The sequence below is a fragment of the Manis pentadactyla genome, chromosome 10 (genome assembly GCF_030020395.1).
Source record: "Manis pentadactyla isolate mManPen7 chromosome 10, mManPen7.hap1, whole genome shotgun sequence".
NCBI lineage: Eukaryota > Metazoa > Chordata > Mammalia > Pholidota > Manidae > Manis > Manis pentadactyla.
This window is the reverse complement of record NC_080028.1, coordinates 15,661,620-15,667,908: the sequence shown is the minus strand read 5'-3', so window position 1 is coordinate 15,667,908 and position 6,289 is coordinate 15,661,620. Positions and strand designations below refer to the sequence as shown.

The window sequence follows — 6,289 nt, the reverse complement described above, 5'->3', positions numbered from 1 at the left end:
TGAGTCAACCAGAGCTTTTCTCCCCTGCCCCGTTTACCTGCGGTGGGCCTCTTAGGAAAGTAAACTTCTCCGTTTGTCAATATTTACTCTGTCTGCTGCCCTCAGTGGAAGAAGGGAGAACTGTTTTCACGATCAAACTAGTGTTTATACAAAGGCTTTGTAGGCTCTCTCAGCACTATGGAAACTCAATCACCCAGTTAACCTGTGCCCTTAATGCAGTGGTAGCTTTTCTCCCACCATCCTCTCCATCAGGGCTGACAGCACGTGGATTGTCAGCTGATAAGAATTCAGGTTGGAAAGGATTTCCCGCAGAACCCTGGGGAGACAGATGCTCAAAGTGTAACCCATTTGGAGAGGGTGAAGCCTGCCCTGCTCATTCTGGAGGGTCAAGCTGGTGGACTCCCCATGGGACCATTCAAGAGACTAGCGAATGCCCAGGTTCTCGTAAGAAGCCAGTATTCTTTGGCACTCAGAACACTTACCAGCACATTACATTTGCTCCAGTCAGTAGTGCACCCAGTGTTACTTCCAAGGTGGGGCTCTGCTACTGTTGGATCAAAAGAAATTGTGAATCAAGTTGCCGGGCATTGCTCAGAAGCCATGCATTCCTGAGGGGTGGCTGGGTTCGGCTCTCAGGGGAGAGCAATGTTTGCATCTGGGACACCAGCCAGCTTCAGTTGGGCTTCAGTAGTCTCAGTGACAGCCACACAATTTTGGACATCCCGGCCACCTGGGACAGAAACTGAAAAGCCATTTGCTGGGCTCAGGAAGAAAAACAAATCTGATCACTGCCTTTGCCATTTAGAAGAGCCCTTGGGCTTTATGGGTCAGTCTGAGAGGTGACCAGCAGGCACATCTAAGAAAGAGCTTCAAGGGCCACACATCTTCCACGGAAAGTATAGGACACGCTGCTCTGGCTCCGACCATGTGCCCAGCCCCGAGCTGGACACCAAGTAAACCCAGGCTGTAGCGGCCCAGCAGCTCCCAGCCCATGTGCTGGAATCACAGCCCCTGGAGGGGCTCACAGGAGGAATGGATGGAGCTGACAGAGGCTAGCTCTCAGCAGGAAAAGAAAGAGAAAGGGGAGGGGAGGGAAGAAGGCAGGAAGGCAGGGAGGGAAGGAGAGATGAAAGATGGATGAACTTTAATGTGCACCTTGCTGTGCACCTTACAAGCTCTACAAGTTGCAACTCCCTTAAACCTTCCAACTCAACCCTGTAAGTCCTGTTAACTTTGAAATGGGGGTAATACTAGGAACCCATTAGAGGACTGTCCTTACATAGAATGAATCTCAGTAAGAGTAACTGAAATATACCTAGAATTGTCCGTGCATGTGGTAGGTGCTCAGTTAAGTATTATATAGTTTTTATTATTATTATTACCGCTAGTAGTAGTTTGATTGTCTCCATTTTACAGATGAGAAGACTGAGGCTTGCAGAGATTTGGGGATTAGCCCAAGGTCACGTGGGCAGTGAGAACATACAGCATCAAATGCGAGGACTTCTCGGCTCTAGAGACTGAGTTTCGGCCGGTCTACAAAAGGCCTGCTCTGCACCGTAGGGTGTGAGGACCACACTTCCTTAGAAAGAGTCTGGGGGCCCATATGGGGGCTGCTCTCAGGTACCTCGGCCATGGAGTACAGCCGTCCTGATGCTGTTCCCATCTGCCTCCCATGTGGAGTTGGCAGTGCTCCACAAGGCCTGCCAACCTCTCCCGGCCTCTGGAAACAGGCAGCCCCCTGAGTCAGCAATCTGAAAAAGAAAAAGAAAGTGTCTTAGTCTGCTTAGACTGCCCTGACAAAATACCACAGACTGAGTGGCTTGAACAACGAACGCTATTTCTCCCAGTTCTGCAGGCCAGGATCAAGGTGTTGGCAGGGCTGGCTTCTCCTGAGACCCCTCTTGGCATGGAGACCACCTTCTCCCCATGTCCTCACATGGCTTCTCTGTGTGTGTACACTCCCCGGCGTCTCTTTTTCTTATAGTGACACCAGTCCTGTTGGATTAGAGCCCGTCTTAATGGCTTCATTTGAATTTAATCAGCTCTTTAAATAAAGACCTTCTCTCCCAATGCAGTTATATTCTGAGGTACCAGGGATTAAGGATGGGACATATGAATTGAGGGTGCATGGGGCAGGGAAACGATTCAGCCAACACCAGAGAGACAGCGAAGATAGAAGCCACAGTCTTTTTATGACCTAACCATGGAAGCGACATCCCGTGACTTCTGCTGAGTTCTCTTCTCTAAAAGCAGGTGCTGAGTCCAGCCCACACCCAAGCAGAGAAGAACCTGTTGAGGGAAAGAATAGCAAAGAATGTGTCTTCCTGTTTTTAAACCCCAGAGGGAGAGGCGGGGGAGGAGGCTTTATGAACTGGCCACAGCTAAGGATGACTGGCTGTTGGATCCTGTGGGACCATCCCGGGAGAGCTATACATCCTGAGTCTCAGGACTTTGTGTGGCAAGGAGAAAGGAAAGAATTTATCCACCAGTTCCCATCATTAGTTGGTCAATGCCTCTCAACTGGAGGCATAATCAGCTTAATGCCATAAATTTATATTTAAATATAAAACAGTTATCAGACCTTCCAAAGAGTTGAAAAGTCTTCAGGTTGCTTGAAGTCCCTTGGTGTCAACAGGGAAGCCCAGGCAGAAGGTGAGAGGCCCCCTCAGGGGCCTGAGGCCAGGCGCCATCAGGAGGCACCTGCAGGAGGCTGGCCAGGGCCTGGCAGAGCTGATGGTCACAGTGGCACCAGATGGACGGATGCAGCCTGAAGAATCTGAAACTGTGCGTAGCAGGCTACAACATGAATCTGAAATTCAGTCAACCATTGACTTACAACTTTATTATTAAAATATTAGCAGTTGAAATGTAAAGTTTTGGCTTTACAGTGCTGGTCCAGTAATTTCTCAGCACCACCCACTCCGGCAGTCACTATATGGACTTTCAACTGTGAAAGTCACTATACTTTCAACTGTGGCAGTGGGAGAGTAAGGCCCTTCAGGGCCGGTAAAGGGGCTGCTCGCACGGATGTGGGCACCATGTGAGGAAGTTGCTCTCCACCCTGATAAGGACGGACCAACGAGAGCCTCCATGGCCTCAGAGCTAAACTGGACTTTTGTAAAGTCTGGTCTTTAACAGTTTGACCCACCAGACCAAAGTGCAGGTTGAGTGTCACACTGTTTTCTCATGGGCTCCTATTTTCTTCCTATTTTGTATTATCGTTCACGTCTAGGGGAAGGTTTATCATAGGCATTGTTGCACACGATCTTGGAGTTTTTCCCTTTTTAGGAGGCAAAGTTGGCATTTTAGTTTTTTTAAATTCCTCTTCACAAGAGGTGAAGCATTCTGAATAAAACTTTTTGTCAAAAGACTCATGGCCTAAATGGGAAACAAAAATCAAAAAATTAAATCTGATTCTGAGAGGCTAGTTAAGTACTGTTACAAATACTAGCATACCAAATAACTTTACAAGCAGGATCATTCTAGTCTAATCTCCATTATCTCTATTATCCTGTCATGTATTATACAAACTTCATAAACATTTATTGGTTCAAAAAGGCTATTAACGTGTTTTTTAAGTTATCTAGTTAACCCACTGCCTTTAAAATATCTATATTAGCATCACACTGTCTCCTTAATAATTATTTGGAAGGTCTGATAACTGTTTTATATTTAAAATCCTTAGCTTTTATTGCCATTATTAATTATTATAGCATTTTGCAATAACAAGTATCCATTTTGCTCTAGCAGGCTGATAGAATTTCAATATATAAAGCACGTAAGGAGAATCTTCATTCCAGGATATACCCAGATTGTGATCCTCTATATGAAAATGATTCGTCAAGAATGAACAATAAATCCAAGCGATGCGGCTATTCCATGGGGTGGGCGTGCTGTAACCTGCAGGATCACAGGGTGGCAGCTCACACAGACACACCCACGTGCCAGAGACCATGCTGCAGTAGGCACTCAGCTATCTCTCCAAGGCAAAGCCAACCATATGCAGGCTGAGCGCAGAGGCCGGCTGGCTGAAGGAATAGCAGCATATATAGCATGGTATTAAAATGATCTCTTTGCCCATCCTTGCAAACTAAATTAGAGCCTGATGAGGGCCAGGTGTGTGTCTGACTCCCTTCGGTATCTCCACCTCCTGGCGCGGGCCTGCCTGTCACGTAGGTGGTGGCCTCAAACCGACTGTGCCCACTGCAGGCTTCTGAGAGGTCGGCTGCATTCTTTGGGAAGCATCAGCTTCTCAAGCCCTCCTACGCCCACATCCTCAGGGTCTGCTTCCAGACCCTGCCTCTGTCTTCTGCTGGGCCCAGATGGCTAACCCATGCCATGGCCCTGGCCACTGTGTTCACCCCTTGGGACCCAGCCTCCTGACCTGTCATGCTCGAGGCCCTCGCACTGCAGCTGTCCCATTACCAACCTCCAAGGGGCCAGGCAGAGTTCAGGCCTCATCAAAAGCAGAAGTGAAGTATCTTTGCCATGAGGTCAGAAAGGAGTGTATTCGTTCTGAGTTCAAGGAGCAATAGAACCCATCGGATATGTTGAGATTAGATAGAGATATAGATACAGAGATTGGGAGGGAAGGAGGCAGAGCAGAGAAGGAGGGAGAGAGGAGTAAAGAGAGAGAGAGAAAGAGGAAAGAATAAGGAGTTGGCCCACCTGATCACGGAGGCCAAGATGTCCAAGACCTGCAGTTGGCAAGCCAGAGACCCAGGAGAGCTGACGGTGCAGCTCCAGTCCAAGTCCAGGGGCCTCAGAACCGGAAGAGACTATGGTGCAAACTCTCACCTGAATTTGAGCCCAAAGACAGAGGAAGACCGAAGTCCCAGCACAAAGACATTCAGGTAGAGAAAGCAAGTTCTCCCTTCTCAGCCTTTTGGTTCTTTTCTATCTGTTCCAAAGCTAATTTCATCCAGAAACACTCTCAGAGACACATCCTGAATATTGTTTAACCAAATATCTCAGCACCCCACGGTCCAGGCAGACTGACACAAAATTTACCATCACAGGAGTCAGGCTGCCTGTGTTGACCTTTGCTCCCAGGGAAGTTAGGAGTCCTATAAAATCCTAGAAGTGTGGGAAGAACATGAGTTTTGGCACCAGTCAAGACTGAGTTTGAACCCCACTCTCCCACTTAAGATCTATATGGCCAAAAACAACTTAACCTCACTGAGCCTCAGTTTCTTCATCTGTCAAATGGGGTAATCCCTCCCATCTTTCAGGGCTAACTTGAGCAGTCAGTGAAGTAATATATATTGAGTGCCCAGCTCTGCATCTTACACCTACAGCGGGAAATGCAGCTCCCTCTCCCTCCTCCCACTGGCCTCCTCTCAACCTTTCGGTCCATGCCTGGTGAATTTTCCTGCTTGCATCCAGATTCCACATGTCCTTTAAGGTCCTCATCCCCCAAGAGGCCAGCCCAGGAGCTCCAGCACCCCTGTTTGTGAACTTCTGTAACATTCCATCAGTAGCACACAGCACAAGGCACATGCGTGTCTCAATGTCATCTTTACTGGCCCGATCGGATCATAAGTTCTATGAAAGAGGCAGCTGTACCTTAGACAAAACTGTTCTCTCTCCCTGACCCCAAAACATACCCACAACAAAGGACTCGGCACGCTGAAGTCTCTTACTGAAGGCCGAACTGAATCGACATATGTAACCGATCACTGGAAGATAATGAATTCTTGTAGTAAAAGATAATCGCCCTTCATCCCAACAGTCAAAGAATGCCTGCATTTCACATCTCTGAGCACCAGGGTGAGCAATGAAGTGAGTCAGACATCACAGGGCCATGCCACGTGGACTGTGCAAAGGCCATACAGTGTCCAGGAGGAACCAAGATGTCTTACAGGCATCATGTACCAGAAAATCTTGGTGACAAAAAGTTTCAAATTTAAACCCGCGCTGCCATTTTCTGTATAGTTTTAGCAAATGAGTTAAACTCTCTGTCCCTCATTTATAACATGGGGGTAATAATGGCCACGCCACAGAATAGTGTGAGGTTTTAATGAAATAATGGGGAATATATTAGGAGCAGAATAGCACAGCACAGCTGGGACTAAGGAGTCTGGTTCAAATCTCAGCTCTTCTGCTCACCTGCTGGGTGATTAGCAGGGAATTCGCTTATCTTCTTGTGCCTCAGTTTCCTAATCCATAAAATGGAGATTAAAATAGTAGCTACCTCCTGTGTTGTAACATTGAATGAGATAATGCATGTAAAGTCCTTAGAACAGAAGAACCTGGATCAGAGTAAAGCTCAATAAGTATTAACTGTTCT

General features: G+C 47.4%; 1 long non-coding RNA gene across 1 annotated transcript; it reads right to left on the bottom strand.

Annotated features, from left to right (window-relative positions):
- Positions 1 to 482: 482 nt before the first annotated feature.
- Positions 483 to 4,984, bottom strand: LOC118915564 (uncharacterized). The gene is made up of 3 exons (XR_005026118.2): positions 4,669 to 4,984; positions 1,625 to 1,751; positions 483 to 547 (listed from the first exon to the last, which is right to left on the bottom strand). It is a non-coding gene; the product is annotated as an uncharacterized LOC118915564 (long non-coding RNA).
- Between the last annotated feature and the right edge of the window lie 1,305 nt (positions 4,985 to 6,289).